Source organism: Gymnoscopelus braueri (genome assembly GCF_963280865.1).
Source record: "Gymnoscopelus braueri genome assembly, chromosome: 6".
NCBI lineage: Eukaryota > Metazoa > Chordata > Actinopteri > Myctophiformes > Myctophidae > Gymnoscopelus > Gymnoscopelus braueri.
Genome location: NC_137607.1, coordinates 9666011 through 9684323, shown reverse-complemented (window position 1 = coordinate 9684323; position 18313 = coordinate 9666011). Strand labels below are relative to the sequence as shown.

At 43.7% G+C, this 18313-nt stretch overlaps 1 protein-coding gene across 1 annotated transcript in view; it reads right to left on the bottom strand.

Moving 5' to 3' along the window:
• The window catches only part of LOC308086756 (paralemmin-1-like), a gene marked incomplete at its 3' end in the record, with an annotated part of 61606 nt that overhangs the window by 32275 nt on the left and 11018 nt on the right, over positions 1 to 18313 (bottom strand). The window lies entirely within an intron of this gene.

The following is an 18313-nucleotide window of genomic DNA, read 5'->3' as shown; positions in this document are numbered from 1 at the left end:
GACAGACAGACAGACAGACAGACAGACAGACAGACAGACAGACAGATAGACAGACAGAAATGGAATTTTATTCAAAAGACTGACTATAACTACATCATAATTTGCTGTCAAAATTAACACTGGTGTAATACACATTAATGTGTACATACTGCATGTGTTTAGGTGTACAGTAAACCATTATTTAATGGAGACAGACAGACAGTGTACAACATGTACTGCACTAGCTGTGTTGTGCTGATTCTGCGTTCCACTGACACATGTCGTGTGTGTGTGTGTGTGTGTGTGTGTGTGTGTGTGTGTGTGTGTGTGTGTGTGTGTGTGTGTGTGTGTGTGTGTGTGTGTGTGTGTGTGTTGTACGCCATACTCAACATGCCATTCCAGCACAAAACAGGGCGTGTCTGTTTGGAACACACACACACACACACACACACACACACACACACACACACACACACACACACACACACACACACACACACACACACACACACACACACACACACACACACACACACACACACACACACACACACACACACACACACACACACTATAGTATGAAATATGACCCGTGAACCCATGAGAGTGAATGAGAACCCCTCCACCCCCCCCCCGTGTTTTTCACTCATACATGTACACACACACACACACACACACACACACGTGCGTCTCCTCTGTCAGCAGAGTGCGTGCGTGCGTGCGTGCGTGCGTGCGTGCGTGCGTGCGTGCGTGTTTAAGTTACCTGCGCATTTTTAAGGGTCAAGGGTCAAGTGAGGACTGGTTCACATGATGACATGAATGGCTTTCATTACAGATAAACTGTCTATTCAAATAGTTACATATAGTAGAGCTTTACCAACGCCAGATTTTGGTTGATTATTCATTTCTTCACAAATATCTATTCACCTATATATATACAAAAGAGTTGGTCTACAAGCTGACCTTGTAGATTTCGCTTGTTTATATGTTTTTTTTTTTTTTTTACTTCTGTTCACTGCCAATACATACAGGATCATCAAATACATTTGAATATAATATTTTCCATGTTTTCTTTTCCGTAGTATAAATACAATTAAAACGTTAATATATTCTACATTCATTGCACATGCAGTGAAATATTTCAAACCCCGTTTTGCTTTGATCCTGATGTTTACAATACATAAGCGTTTTACACGATATTCACTTCTTTTTCTAATCCTGTATGTCGTCAAAAATCTAATAATGTGAAGATATGTCCCTGTCTATTAAAATCACAACTGTTATGATTCTTATAACAACAGAGTTGTCAGTATGCTAATGAAGCAGCTGGCTGACTGACAGTGCAGTTTTTCACATTTCAGGGCTGTGGCCGTACTGAATGAAATGACTCTGTCAGCACTATGGCTCTCTACTGATAGAGAGACATAGAGAGACAGAGAGAGGGAGAGAGAGCGAGAGCGAGAGCGAGAGAGAGAGAGAGAGAGAGAGAGAGAGAGAGAGACACAGAGAGAGAGACACAGAGAGAGAGAAACATGGAAACAGAGTTGCAGGCAGATCGAGCAACTTGTCGAATTTGTATTTTAGTCACACACACACACACACACACACACACACACACACACACACACACACACACACACACACACACACACACAGAGAGAGTCAGGGTAAAAAACATGATCCTATAATCCGATGCTTTATAGGAGGTTAAATTTGACCCACAGCAGCTGACATGAAACAATGCATCATCATAAACAGCTCAGTGCTCACACACTGCTGCTGCTGCTGCAATGAATGCTGGGAGTCCTCTAGCACAGCGCTACAACATCCAGCACTAGCCTGGAATCCAGACCGATTCGCTATACGTTCGGTGGATTTTCTTTCCTCCCTCTCCTATTTGACACGTATTTTCAAACGTCACCAAGACAGACAGTCTACCCGCGTTCGACCTCACTCAGCTCCCTTCATTCCCATTCGCTAACAAGCTAATACTTTTCCCACTCTCCTATTTGACTCGTATTTTCAAACGTCACCAATTACGAAGGCATTAACGTTTTACATTGGAGAACACTGGCCTATAACTCTTGAACCATAGGTCATAGCATCAACAATCTTTTTTTCCCTGGACTCCTTGGATCATGATGCAACTTCCCATATAGGTCCCGCCCCTTTTCCGATTTCAAGATTTTCCGCCATCTTCAAAACACATATTTTGCTATTAGTCCTACCAATTTGGCCCAAACCTCACACAAATCGGCAAACACTCTGTCTTTGGTCATGTGATCAAGATGTATGAGTCAGATTTTTCATATTCCCTTCCGATTGGCTACGATTGGCTTCTGACATTTGTGTGAGGGTCCGTTTGGCAAAAAATGCCACAAATCATGAACACAGCGTCCTATCTGTCCCAAATTCATATCATTGAGGGGCCGATAAAAACGCAGAGCCAATGCGATTTCATTTCCACCCATAGGGGGCGCAACAAATTCTACAAATATCACTGTTTTTGCACCAAATTAAGTGCCCTATATGGGAAGTTGATTTTTGATGCTATGACCTACGGTTCAAGAGTTAGAGGCCAAAAAGTGAATCGGCCTGTTTTTTTTAATGGATATTGATATGGATAATTGTATGGATAATTTTCAAAATAAAGTCTGGTACCCAAGGCTAGAATCCATCAGTAGGCCCTAAAGAAGCCTCATAAAAAATGTGGCGCTTTTATCCGCTTCGTTTCGATAATGTAAACAAATGGAGTTAAGCTACTGAACTAAGAATGGCTGTGATATTACATCCAGCCCAGCACCACGCTGGGCAACACCTCTGGCCGGTTGAGTGTCTAAAAGGAAGTACCGGAATTTGGAGGAAGTACCGTCCAAGGAAATGACGTTGACGCTTTACAAATCTGTTTACACTCTCCGTGAATGAAACGAGTGTTGTGATTGGTCGAAAAAGACCGTTTCCGGGGGGGAAACACGTACGAAGGAGGTCCTGACCCTGCTTTAGGTCGTGACCAGGCTTATCTCCTCGCAGATGAGTAAAGGCTGGAAAAGGATTCTAGTCACAGCACTAGCCCTAGAATGGCTGTGATATTACATCTAGCACACTCGGCCTCACACTCCCCCCTCCCACCATTCTCATTGGCTAACAAGTTAATCCATGCATACACCCACTACAGCAGCGGTGGGCAACTTTGATGATGGAGAGAGCCACTATATTTCCACACTCACTCCAGAGGGCCACATCGCATATACTGTCGGGCCATTCTATGTCTCACAAAAGTAGCAAAAATAGCCGATCTACAAGCTACAAATATCTGTGTGATAGGATACGTTTTTCTCATTGACCACTTGAACCCTATAGCATCACTATTCTAAGGAGAACTTTAGACACAATTAGCAGATCTACAAGCGTTGCCAGGCTATTTTCGGCAAAGAGAGGGAAAAAAGAGGAGATTAAGTACAGAGTGAAAGGTAAAGTTTCCTAGGTATCGATAGTTTAAGTGGTCATATGTCTGAAAATACACAATAACATGAATCCAACACTGATGTGTCAAACAATCTATAAAATCTATGAAAAAAGTTGAATCTGCAGCACAATTTTATACAATAGGTAGTGAAGGGGGGGGGGGGTCCCTGCTTCATCTCTCTCTCTCAGATAGGGGGTCCATGGCCTGAAAACACGTTGAAGACCCCTGCTCCAATGGTTCATTTAGGCGGCCTTTTCAATCAGAACACTGTTCACTCTTCATGTTCAGCATTGGTCACACGGCTCTGTTTCTGCAGCTGTCTGTCATCAAACTCCCTCCACCGTCAATCCGGGAACACATCTGTGTCATTATTATATTTCTTTGGCTATTCAAAAATAGCAGATACACAAGCTCATAGGCATAGCACGACACAGAGTGCTGTGCTATGAGCTTGTAGATCTGCCATTTCTTTTTTGTCGTGAATATCTGTGCAAATCTTTGAATATACATTTTTGGAAGGAACATTTTTAACTAAAATCTTTGCTTCTGGGGGTCCCTGGAAGGAAACCTTTTCATGTCAAGAAAATGTACATATCCATTCATATCCATTTGAAAGTTCTGGCAGAAAATGTGTGTTTAGTCAAATATCTCCACTTTTCCACGAGCTGCACACAGATTATGACATTCTCTGCCCGCGACGGGGCCCGAAATGACTGCTGGACGGCGTACGTACAGTATGGGACACACAAAATTAACAGGTGCTGTTACATGGGAGGGTTCTTTATATCTTATATTATGTGTGGTATTACTGTGGAGTGTACAGCTAGTTGGTATAGTCCCACTGACTCCTGCTATCCCAGCTCAGGTCCTACGTGGGAGGAGACCTGGTGGAGGAGGAGACCGTCCATCAGACCAGTGGACCAATCAGGAGGACGCCTGGCCATTATGAAAGAGCTGTCACCAGCTGTGCCCATTGTCAGTGTGTGGCACGCTAAAGCTGTGCTGCTACAACGCTGTCCGTCTGAAACCATATTGTCAATACTTTGGGGGCTAAAAGTTTAGTACCCCTGGTATTCTGTCTTGCATCCTAGTTTGCCTTGAGCTTGCTGTAATAGTATTGAACCTAGGATAGGTAATAACCCTCACAGGAGTAAAAGTATACGGTGCACCACTCTGTGGTGTATTTATGTTGGACCGCCGGTGCCCGCTTTTTGTACCTGTCTTGTTTTCTTCAGTTTAGATTAAAATAGGTCAAAAACAATAAAGCTCATTTCACTCACCAACTCTATGTCACAATCCTTCACTCCTAGACTTAAGGATCGTAACATAAATCGGGGCTCGTCACTGTTGGTGAATGAATTGGAGGTTTTGGTTTAGATTTTTTTTTTAGGGCGTTTTTTTGTGGGTTATTCAGAGCAGGATGGCAGCTTTCGATTTAAATGCCTTTGTGGCCGATCCTTCATTAGGCGCATTCGATGCCCGTAGAAAGGACGATTTATTAGTATTAGCGACCCACTATAGGATCACGGTGAAGGCAGGGGACGTAAAAAGCAAGATCAAGGACATTGTATTTACAAAACTGGTGGACATGGGGGTGTTGGTGTTGCCAGCAAAAGTGGTAGTTGAAGGAGGGGCAACTGCAGATCAGGGGGGAACCGATGTGGCAGAAGAAATTCAAGCAGGTGTTGAAAATGTGGTGTCCGAAAAGGGAGCTACGGCTAAAATCAAGCCGCCCCCTGACGCCTCAACACCGGGCCTATAGACTCGGATTCCTCCTCAGATACAGCAGACACCACCAAATCCTCCTTATCTCGCTCCCGCATCAAAGTGCGCCTAGCACGGCTTGCGAAGGAAGAACGGGAGAAGGTGAGAGAAAGAGAGGATGTGGTGCGTGAGAAAGCCAATGAAAGAGCTTTCCAGCTCGAGCTCAAAATAATTGAGGCGGACAAAGAGGTCCGCGTACTCCAACTGGAGTTGGAAATGGAGCAGAGAAGGGTCGCCTGTCCAGGAATCCCAGGTGCCGCTGCTGCGCCGTCGCCGACCACCATACACACACCCAGTCCCAGTAGAAGTACAGGTATAGTCCCTCACGATCTAACCAGGCAAATTGCATTAGTTCCCCCCCTTCCGTGAGTCCGAAGTAGATTCTTATTTTGGTGCATTCGATCGAGTGGCTACTGCCCTCCGTTGGCCCAAAGACATGTGGTCCATTCTATTGCAAAGTAAGTTACATGGCAAAGCGCAAGAAGTGATCGCCACACTCTCTATACCAGACAGTATGCTTTATGATAAAGTTAAAGTTACCATCTTGAGAGCTTATGAATTAGTTCCAGAGGCATACAGGCAAAAATTTAGAGACTACTGAAAGGTCTCCAAACAGACGTTTGGTGAGTTTGCCAGGGAGAAGGAGACTATCTTTGATCGCTGGTGTACTGCCAGCAAAGTAGCGAATTGGGAAGAGCTACGTGCACTAATGCTGGTGGAGGAATTTAAAAGGTGTGTGCCAGAGAGAGTAACGGTGTATTTAAACGAACGTAAAGTGTCTTCTATTTCCGAAGCTGCCATTCTTGCCGATGAGTTTGTATTAACCCACAAGAGCGTATTTAATCCATCTTCAGTGAGCCCCGGCTCACCTCGAAAATTTGGATACGCGCGTAATTACGCATCCGCTCAGCGTCCGTCTGAGCAGTCTGGCTCCAAGCCAAGTGTCGAGAGGGTATGTCATTATTGCAAGATAGTGGGTCATTTAATTGCCAATTGTGTGAAGAGACAGCAGAGGCAAGGTCAGAATGGGTCTAAGGGTATGGGCCTTATTAAAACTGAGAAAGGTGTTAAAGGTCCATCTGTGTGTTTCCGCCCTGGTCCAGATCCAAGTTATGATCCATCTGTGTTCGATGGGGGGGTGTCCGTGTCACAGGACATTACTGAGCGACAAACAGTTCGCATTTTGAGAGATACAGGAGCTCAGCAGAGTGTGATACTTTCAGGAGTGTTACCGTTAGGTGACCAAACGGCCTGCGGGTCGAGCGCAGATATTAGATGGTGGAAATGGGATTTATTTCTGCGCCTTTGCATACACTGTATGTGCAATCTGCCCTGGTGACAGGGTACTTTAAAGTAGCAGTGTGCGATGAGTTGCCAATTGAGGGGATTTCATTTGTCATGGGGAATGATATTGCGGGAGGTAAAGTGTATCCTGTGATAGAGGTGGTGGAGAGGCCTGTGTTGGAAATTGTTGAACAGGACAACCTGTCTGTCAAATTCCCTGACGCGTTTTCAGCGTGTGTGATCACTCGTGCACAATCACGAAAAGTAGGTAAGGATTCCGATTTTTCCGATTCCATTGTTATTCGCGCCCTTGCGGGTGACAAAGTATTGCCTACCGCTCCTAAAGCGTTGGCACAGTGATCGAGTGTTAACAAAAAGGGGGGAAGGTAACTGGTATTGTGAAGGATCAGTTAAATCCTACCAGTCACCAAGGAAAGCCTAATCAAGGCACAACGAGGTGATCACACGCTGGAAAAGTGTTTTGATGCTGTACTGAGTATAGAGGATGTTAAAACCAAAACCAGGGGCTATTTTTGTGAAGAGGAATTGCTGATGCGCAAATGGTGTCCTCTTGGTTCCGAGGAATCTGACTGGAGCGCAGTGGTCCAAATTGTGGTCCCAACTGCATACCGACAGCAGGTTCTTTCGCTGGCTCAAAATCATAATTGGGCTGGGCAGTTGGGGATTACAAAAACGTATTCCCGAATCCTCAAGCATTTCTTTTGGCCTGGGCTAAAGCAAGATGTGGCACAGTATTGTCGCACCTGCCCTACCTGTCAGCTGACAGGGAAACCAAACCAGACGATTCCTGCTGCGCCGCTCTGTCCGATTCCAGCCATTGGGGAACCATTTGAGCGGGTTATTGTGGATTGTGTGAGTCCCCTGCCTCGTACGAAATCAGGTAACCAATATCTCTTGACTATTATGTGTACAGCAACCAGATTTCCCGAGGCAATTCCTCTGCGTAAAATCACTTCTACCTCCGTGATAAAGGCTCTGATAAAGTTTTTTGCTACTTGGGGTTTTCCGAAAGTGGTCCAGACAGATCAGGGAACTAATTTCTTATCTAACCTGTTTGAACAAGTAATGGAGACCTTGTCCATTCAGCATCATCGTGTCCAGCGCATATCACCCCGAGTCCCAAGGTGCCCTGGAACGGTGGCACCAGACACTAAAAACCATGTTATGCAAATACTGTTTAGAGTCAGGAAGGGGTTGGGAGGAGGGAATCCCATTTGTGTTGTTTGCTGCGTGAGACGCAATGCAAGAGTCGCTGGGTTTTAGTCCAGCCGAGCTAGTTTTTGGACACACGGTTCGCGGCCCTCTCAAGGAACTTAAAAAGACCAGTTTATGGCCACTGGTGTGTCTCCCGAAACTAATGTTTTGGATTTTGTGAAGAAATTCCGAGAGCGTCTTAACAAGGCATGTTCCCTTGCTAGGGAATATTTGAGTAGCTCTCAAGCAGTTATGAAGGAGCGTTATGATAAAGCCGCCGTAGAGCGTTCTTTCAGTCCAGGTGACCAGGTTTTAGTGCTGCTGCCTATTCCTGGCTCCACTCTGTCAGACAGATTTTCAGGTCCGTATGTGATTTTAGAAAAGCTTGGTAAAACGGACTGTGATTGGTACCCCAGATAGACGACGTAAAAGTCGGGTTTGCCACGTGAACATGCTAAAAGCGTTTCATGTCAGAGAGGTAGGATTAATGGTGTCTGAGCAGATATCCTCCTCTACGGGGCCCAGTGAGCTCCAGTGTGAGTCTACTGACTCCCAGGCTCCAGAGGACGATGGGTTAGTGTTGCGTGCGTCTCCAGCCCAACATGCCCGTCTGTGTAATTCAGAGATGTTGAACCAATTACCCGAACATCTCAGTCATTTACTTCCTGACCACCAGCAGGACATAAATAGGTTAGTTACCGATTATCCTGTATTATTTGGAGTAGTTCCAACTCGCACTACCGTGCTTGAGCATGACATTGATGTGGGGCGCGCCAGGCGTACCGTGTCAACCCCACGAAACGAGCGCTCATGAGAAAAGAGGTAGAGTATCTTCTCACTCATGAGTTAGCCAGGTCAAGTTCAAGTCCATGGAGCTCTCCCTGTCTATTGCAGGTTAAATCAGACGGTAGCCCTAGATTTTGTACAGACTACAGGAAGGTAAACGCTGTGACAGTGCAGGATTCTTATCCCTTACCTAGAAGAAGACTGTGTGGATAATTTAGGATCTGCTGCATTTGTGACAAAGTTAGATTTGCTTAAAGGTTACTGGCAGGTGCCTTTGACGAAAAGGGCCTCTGAAATCTCTGCTTTTGTGACATCTGACCATTTTGTACAATATGATGTGATGGTATTCGGCATGTGTAACGCACCCGCTACTCTTCAGCGGCTGGTCAATATTGTGTTGGAAGGGGTGCCTAACTGTAATGCTTATCTGGATGATTTGATTGTGTATTCCGTGGATTGGGCGGAGCACATGAAACTCCTCAACATTGTATTTGATCGTTTAGCTAGGGCTTCACTGACCTTGAACTTAGCTAAATGTGAGTTCGGCAAGGCTACAGTCACGTGTCTGGGGAGACAGGTGGGACAGGGTCAGGTACGGCCTATAGAGGCTAAGGTTGCCGCTATCGTTGCCTATCCCGCTCCCATAACCCGACGTGAGTTACGCCGGTATCTTGGAAATGGCCGGGTACTATAGGGGTTTCTGCAAAAACTTTTCAACTGTCGCTCATCCCCTGACTAGCCTGTTAAGCCCGACCAAATCATTTATCTGGTCCCCTGAGTGTCAACATGCGTTTCAAGCTATCAAAACCCTTCTGTGCAGTGCCCCTGTATTGGCTGCTCCAGACTTCTCACATCCCTTCACCTTCGAGGTGGATGCCAGTGCTGTGGGAGCTGGAGTGGTGCTGCTACAGGAGGACGCGAATCAGATTGATCATCCAGTTTGCTACTTCTCCCGAAAGTTCAACAAGCATCAGGTGAAGTATGCAACCATTGAAAAAGAGGCGTTGGCTGTGTTACTTGCGCTGCAATTCTTCGAGGTGTATGTGGGGTCCAGCCCGTTGCCGGTGGTCTGTTACATCGATCACAACCCCTTGGTATTCTTGCAGCGCATGCGTAACCACAACCAACGGCTCATGAGGAGGGCAATCCTTATTCAAGATTATAATTTGGAGATAAGACACAAAAAGGGGGCAGATAATGTGTTGGCAGATGCTCTGTCACGGGCCTGGTAAATGGTAAATTTGTCAAACTATGTTTGATTTTGAGGGTGGGGGTGTTACATGTGAGGGTTCTTATATTATGTGTGGTATTACTGTGGAGTGTACAGCTAGTTGGTATAGTCCCACTGACTCCTGCTATCCCAGCTCAGGTCCTACATGGGAGGAGACCTGGTGGAGGAGGAGACCGTCCATCAGACCAGTGGACCAATCAGGAGGACGCCTGGCCATTATAAAAGAGCTGAGGACAACTCTCCTACCCGGATACTACCGTCAGGAGAAGGCGTGCTCTACTCAACGCTCATTATAAAAGAGCTGTCACCAGCTGTGCCCATTGTCAGTGTGTGGCATGCTAAAGCTGTGCTGTCCGTCTGAAACCATATTGTCAATACTTTGGGGGCTAAAAGTTTAGTACCCCTGGTATTCTGTCTTGCATCCTGGTTTGCCTTGAGCTTGCTGTAATAGTATTTGTCACGGGGCAGCCCGTGCCCTATACATAGACACACTAAGAGGGAAGGGACTATTTGTAGCATATGATTTTTACCTGTATTCAATGTAGAAATGACACAGACTGCAGGGGTTCAAACTTTGTTTATTTAAACACTGTGTATTGGAACTGATCTGAAATGTTTGTTTGTCACCTGGTCTTTCCTCTGCAGTACTGGCACCCTATGAATCTGACTGGTAACTGCCGAAGCAGAGCAGGCTAGTCAATTGGGTTTAAGAAGGGGTGGAACGTGCCATGTACTGTAGAGGAGGAGGGGTGTTTGACAATGTTAATGAGCAAAGTATTTATATGTCTTTTTGAAGTAAATGCACACCCAAAATGGTGTTTAGTTTAAAATGCAACATCTATTTATGTGGTAGGTTATTTATTCATCAGATAGTTGTAAGCTTGTAGATAAGCTAATTTTGAGGTTAATTGTTTCTGTGCTTGTGGTAGGATCCACTCCCTATTTAAGGGAGGCTGCAAGTGACAGTCAGTTAGTTGAACTTGGCAAGCAAAGCGTTAACAGCCTTGAGACAGAGCTGCCAGTCTTATATTTATTTAATTTAAAAAGTCTTCACTGTTGATTTGCTGCATGGAACTGTTCCTGGAGGTTTGGGAAAATAAAACTCAACAATCTGCAAATTCTGAAGTTGTTCATTTTTGGAGCCTTGGCCGCTTGGTCAACCTTTACAGTTTTGAACCTAGGATAGGTAATAACCCTCACAGCAGTAAAAGTACGGTGCACCACTCTGTGGTGTATTTATGTTGGACCGCCAGTGCCCGCTTTTTGTACCTGTCTTGTTTTCTTCAGTTTAGATTAGCGAAGTTAGGTTAGATTAGGGATTTGATGTCATTTTGATTTAATAGAGATTAGGCTAGATAGGGGTTCAAAAGAATAGGTGGTCCCTTTATAAAGTTTGTATAATTTAAAGTTATTTGTCACTTGTATATATTAATTCTGTGTCAGCAATCAACAAAAAAAAGGTCAAAAACAATAAAGCTCATTTCACTCACCCACTCTATGTCACAATCCTTCACTCCTAGACTTAAGGATCGTAACAGGTGCGTTGCAATTGGTGTGGATTAATATGGAGGGACAAGGACTGACATATACATATCTCCATATATGGGCATAAAAGGGACACGGACAGACGGGTACAACAAGCTATGACTCTAGCTAAGACATAACGCTGGATTGGCAGTGCGACGCATAGATATATATAAAGGCTAGATGGCTCAACTGCGGCCATCTTGCAACAGTCATTCATAACATTATGTCTATGGTGCATGTATTTTGAAATAACCATAGCGTGCTCAATTTTCATCCGATTTTCAAACGGTTTGTTGTGTTGTAAACACCAAAGATGTAGTTATGAAACTGCATACTTATAATTATAATCATGTTTTTTTTTTTTAAATAACATTAAGTGCACCATAGACATAATGTTATGAATGACTGTTGCAAGATGGCCGCCATGTGGCAACGTCGTACTCCATTGGCCAGCAGCGCGGGTGAGTCATCTAGCCCATAGACATATAAAGGTAGACGCCTCCTCTGGCTCTGAAGCGTCGGCATCTCTGACGCACTTCCGCTTCCTCTATGCTTCTGGGGGGCAGCTGGAAATTTCCGTGTGCGTCACAGAAGGGGGCGTTCAGTAGGCCAATCAGACGCAGGTGGGGGCGGGACAACTAGATTCTGACAAGTCCTGGAAAAGACGCGCTGTGGTTGGCCAGTAGTCAACACGCTGTGATTGGCCAGTGCCCGTTCCCCCCGGAAATATGGTGGCCACCATACCAAGCATGTCGCTCCAATGAACTGCAGAGGCCAATGAGGTATCTAGGTTTCTATATCTGTGATCTAGCCTGTATATATATCTATGGTGCGACGTAGGTGTGAGGGCCGCATACCAGCCCGAACCTCTGGTTTCAAACATACTGTATTTGCTTACTGCACTTTAAAATAAACATACGTCTGAGTGGACAACAATGACATGCAGAGTTCCATCCAAGGATCCATTCTAGGGTCTCTACTGTTCAACATCTATACAGTACATGCTCACATTATGGAAAACAACCACATAGCTTATTACCATAATTATGCAGACGACGACGCAGACATTTTACATAACCGTATCATCAGGGGACTAACAGTACAAACACTGAGATGATGCATGATGCTAGAACAAAACAACAATTAGACGAGCAAGAAGAAGTAATTGCTTTTGGAGCAAAGGAAGAACGATTAAAAGTCAGCACTCAGCTTCGGTAATGTTTAAAACCCCACAGAACAAGCCAAAAACCTTGGTGTAGTCATTGCATTTTAACAGCCACGTTAACACAATTACAAAGTCAGCTTGCTATCACCTCATTAAGACCGGGGAAGCATCTGTGTCATTTTAGATTTGAACCACGTTAACCATTATTTTATACTTTGGCTATTCAGAAAAGAGCAGATATACAAGCTCATAACGTGTCACTTTGTGTCGCGCTATGAGCTTGTAGCTCTGCTATTTTGGAAAAAATCTTGAAAATGTGGGCACATTTTACATGTTTTTTAAAGCGAAAATTTTTAACTCAAATCTTTGGTTCTGAGGGTCCCTGGTAAAAAAAAAAATTAGATGGGGGTCCTCGGCCAAACACATATTTTGGGGATCCTTGACATGCAAACGTTTGAGAACCACTGACATAAAGATATGTTTTTCAGAAAACTTTTAGAATTTAGGAGACATTTTTTGACTCTGCCTCAAGTCTTAACCCATTCAAACCGGGAACGCATCTGCGCAACCACTTTATCCATATTTTATACTTTGGCTATTCAAAAATAGCAGATCTACAAGCTCATGGCGCGGCACAGAGTGCCGCGCTATGAGCTTGTAGATCTGCTTTTTTTGAAAAGTCTTGACCATTTTGTTAATGGGTTAATGGGTCGACTCGAATCATATATCACTGCAGTTCTTAAATCCTTACACTGTGTGTCAAATAATTGATTTCCAAAATACTACTGTTGGTTCTATAAAGCTTTAAATGGTTTAGGGCCAAAATACATTTCTGATCTTGTGCGATATATCATGAACCATCCAGAAAGGATCACAACTAAACGTGGGGAAGCAGCGTTCAGTTTTTAAGCTCCATAAAACATATACAAAACTCCCAGAAAACTAAAGGTCTTAATGTAACTCTCGGTACTTTTAAACACTCCTAAAAATATATATTTACAAAAGTTGTCCGCTGCCTTTCATTGATGTTTTTAATTAAATTCTCCTGCAGACTCTTTCTGCTGTAACTTTCTCTTATTTTTCTGTGCACTTAAAGGGATAGTTCACCCAAAATAATGACTTCTTTTACTATCAATTACACACCCCACGAAGCCTTGAATTCACAGAGATTTTTTTGTTTTTGTCGCATTCCTGAGCCACTAATTAGATGACCAGTGGAAAGAGAAAATCCACCAAAACATACACTTACCAGTAAAAACTAAATTGGCTACGATTGGCTGCCAGAGTTGGCAGGAGGGGGTGGGGCCAGTTTAGCAAACAATGCCACCAATCATGACCACAGTGTCCCATCTGACCAATGTCTTTCTTTTTTTAAATCACAAATTGAGGGCCCTCTAAACCAGGGTTTCTCAAACGTTTTCATGTCAAGGACCCCCCAAAATGATATATTTGGCCGCGGACCGCCATCTCAAATATTTCGTTCCAGGGACCCCCCAGAAGCAAAGATTTGAGTTACAAATGTTCGCTTAAAAGATATACATATATTCAAAGGTTTGCACACATTTTCAGGATTTTTCAAAAAATAGCAGATCTACAAGCTCATAGCTCTATGAGCTTGTAGATCTGCTATTTTTGAATAGCCAAAGTATAAAAGGTTGAAGTGGTTAAAATTATTGCTATATTAACACATTTTGCTGGGGACCCCCGGGGGTCCCCGGACCCCACTTTGAGAACCGATCCTCTAAACCAGGGGTGTCGAACAAATTTTGGGGTCGGGCCGAATTGGTCAAATGGTGACTTGATGTGGGCCGAGACCAGTTGCGGACGCGCATGCGCGCTCACACGCATTCAGTCAGCAGCTGTTGTCTCAGACACTGCCACTAACTACGTAGATCACTTTTTTTTAATGTGTTAAGAAGAATAGCTACTTTAATTATTGACATTAAAAACAAACAATGCAATTTGCCATGCTTATTTATGGAATTTTGGTTCTGAGTGCCACAACCAAAATTAATTGTAAAAAAAAAAGTGCTTAGGAGCCGAGATACAGCCTTTTTCAGTAAAAAGTTAAACAAGAAGTGAATGGAGCAGCAAATCTTCAAATCATCATATCTTGGGTTCTGAAAAAAAAATGACGTATTTGCCGTATTGTGGCACACGGGGCGTCAGGCCTCATGACGTATTTGACGTATTGTGGCACTGAGTAGTCCCCGAGTCCCTATGGTTGGGAAATGCGCTTTATCTGAGAGAGATAATAAATATATTGCTAATTTTATATTCAATAAATATATCTTATCCTTCATGAGTTGTCTTTATCCATTTATGAGTTGTCCTGACAGAAATAAGTTTGAGAACTACTGCTCTAAAAACGACACAGAGCCAACAGCGATGTCACTTCCACACCATCCACCGCAAATGCTACAAATCACACCCTGAAATGGACCCAAAACTCCAGCCCCGAGCCCATGGCCCAGGCCTCTGGTGTTAGAGCAGGCATGGGCAACTTTGATGATGGAGAGGGCCACTATATTTCCACACTCACTCCAGGGGGCCACATGGCATATTGTCTCTCCGTATTTTAACTTTTTTTTGCTATTCTATGACACACAAAAGTACCAAAAGTTGCAGATCTACAAGCTCAAAACGCGTTTTGAGGGTTTAGTCCATCAAGGCAGAGTGAGATGTTTGTGCCCAGCAGCGACGACGACGCAACGCACAGGAAAGCCCCGACTTCTGGTCAGACGAAGGAGGAGCCAGGCCCGGAGGCAACCCACAGTGCCTAGAGCCTCCTAGTGTCGCCAACACCTGTTGCTAACATCTCACCTAACCTGGCCTGGCATTGGCCGGACTGATGGCGCGTATTCACGTATTCCATTCACACATGGCATGTGTGAACCCGCGTTGTCGGTCTGGCTAGTGCCAGGCTAACCCTAACCCCCTAATTAGCACTCTAACTTCCCCTCTAAGAGACAGTGGAGGCAGTAGCATGCCACTTGGACACAGGCCGGGGTCTGATCAGCCTTGGTATAGGGTCACCTGGAGGAGGGTGTCTGTTGCAAGACCCGAAACACCCAGTGACTCCGGGTAACAACGAGTGGTGGAAAAAAGTACTCAAATGTTTTACTTAAGTAAAAGTATCAATACTGCAATGCAGAAGTACTCAGTTACAAGTAAAAGTCCGGAATTCATTCATTGTGAGCTTGTAGATCGGCTATTTTCAAATGGCTGAAATGTATATAGGGCAAGTATGTTTCGTAGTAATAATCAAAATCTACAAGCTCGCAGAGCTTGTGCGCAAGCTCGTGAGTCGAGCCTATTGGTCGAAACCGTTTTCGCTCGTTTACGTACAGTGGCCCCAGCCGTTTTGAGCTGCAGTACCTATGAATGGCCAGCATGTCCAATGCGCTTCAATGCGTGTCATTTTAGATTTATTTGTCAATTCAAAAAATAGCAGATATACGAGCTTGTAGATCTGCTATTTTTTAAAATGTGTGCAAATCTATGAATATATATATTTTTAAAGGGAACATTTCTGACTCAAATATTTGCTTCTGGGGGGGGGGGGGGGGGGGGGTTCCCTGGAACAAAACATTTTCAGATGGGGGTCCGCGGCCAAATACATAATGTTGCTATATCAGTGGTGCTCCAACTTTTCCATGTCTAGGAACCCCACAATGATATGTGTTTGTTTGGCCTCGGACCCCCATCTCAAAATATATTGTTCCAGGGACCCCCCAGAAGCACAGATCGGAGTTAAAACAATATATATAATATATATATATATATATATATATATATATGTTTTAAAGCGAACATTTTCAAAGATTTTGCACAAATCTCCCAAGATTTTTCAAAAAATAGCAGATCTACAAGCTCATCGCGCGGCACCGACACAACAGAACATAACGCCACCTTTACCTTAACCCTTAACTTAACACATTGGGTGCCAAAAACGTGAAGAGGGCGCTCTAACGCAACTTAGGCATGATCCTATAGGACCCTTTAAAAGGGAATGGACGGATGTGATGTCATGAGGACGTGCATCCGCCCCAATGATGGGATCTTGAGGAAAAAGGTCCATATCTCCATATCTTTTTTACAGTGGTCAAAACCAGCCATTTTCGACGGGCCAATCTCTCCGCAATGGCGGATCGCGGCAGAATGTTATTGTTCCAGTCGTTAGACGGGACCCTCGGCCATCGTCCAGACACCGTTTGTTTACATCCGGGTCCTCGTGGAGGATTCTACGGCTCTAAAAAGATCGCCCATAAACGGTAAAAAACGCCCCATCTGGCACTGTATGTACCCTGTTTTAAAAAACCTCTGGCACTTTAAAGGGATGGTTCACCCAAAAAAATAAATCGATTATTCACCCGACTTGAATTCATGGATATCTTTTTAGTTTTTGTAATAATTTGATGACCAGCAGACCGGTAGGCAGCGGTTCCGGGTAGGAGACACAAAGGAGACTCTTAATTGTGTCTCCTACCGGAACCCCTGCCAGTCATCAAATTATTGTCTTAGGAATGCGACAAAAACAAAAGTCATTTTGGGGGTGAACTATCCCTTTAACAAACACTACGCCTAAAACTAACGCTAACCTTGAACTCCTCTCCTTTCTTTAACACTAAAAAGGAGATATGTTTAATAAGTGTTTTGATTACTTTTACCTCTACTCCACTATGTCTCAGAGACAAATATTATACTTTTACTCCAGTAAAATTATTTGAAAACGTTAGTTACTAGTTACTTTGTAGATTTTGATTATTATTACAAAACATACATTAACCACTTCATTTTGAAAATGGCAGATCTACAAGCTCATTGCGACGCATTGTCAGCTTGTAGATCTGCTATTTTCAAAAATATTGCTATACATTTGAAAACTTGATATGGGACATTCTGCGTAATGAGTACTTTCTACTTCTGGTACTTTAATTACATTTTGAAACCAATACTTTTATACTTCTACTCAAGTAAATTTAGAATTCTGGACTTTTTCTCGTATTTCTACATTGGAGTATTGATACTTTTACTCAAGTAAAACATTTGAGTACTTTTTCCACCACTGCAGGGTATCTGGAGGGGGGGGGGGGGCTGGGGGGGGGGCTGGTCACATTTCTAAAGACAAACGTGTCTTTTCATGTTGCCCGTTGTCCCGAAGCCATGATGACAGTCACATGACCCAGTCACATGATCGTTCCCATGCTCTCGTACCCAACAAAGAAACAACACATTTTACTCTATTTTTTTCCGGAACCTCCTAAATTACAGTCGTTCGACAGCATCCCTCATATTTCTCGTTGTGAAGTGTGAAGCAATAGCCTACAAATGTTTTGAAAATAGCAGATCTACAAGCTCACAATGCGACGCATTGTGAGCTTGTAGATCTGCTATTTTCAAATGGCCGAAATGTATATACTGTAGGGCTGAAGTGGTTAATGTATGTTTTGTAATGATAATCAAAATCTACAGAGTAAGTTGTAACTAAAGTTTTCAAATAATTGTAGTGGAGTAAAAGTACAATATTTGCCTCTGAGATGCAGTGGAGTAGAAGTAAAAGTATTGGATTTTGGAAATAATCAAGTAAAAGTACAAATACCTCGAAGTTTTACTTAAGTACAGTAATTGAGTACATGTACTTAGTTACTTTCCACCACTGCTAAACCCCTAACTGCTCCCTATTAGCAGGTTGGTGCTTTGCATGGTTTCCTCCGCCAGCGGAATGTGAATGTATAGCGCTTTGGGTAAAGGCGCTATAATGCACCATTTAAAATCAAGCAATAGTAAGAAGTACAAGGATCAGTGACGTGTGTGTGTGTGTGTGTGTGTGTGTGTGTGTGTGTGTGTGTGTGTGTGTTGGCAGCTGTGTAACTGTGCTGAGGTTGTGTTTCTA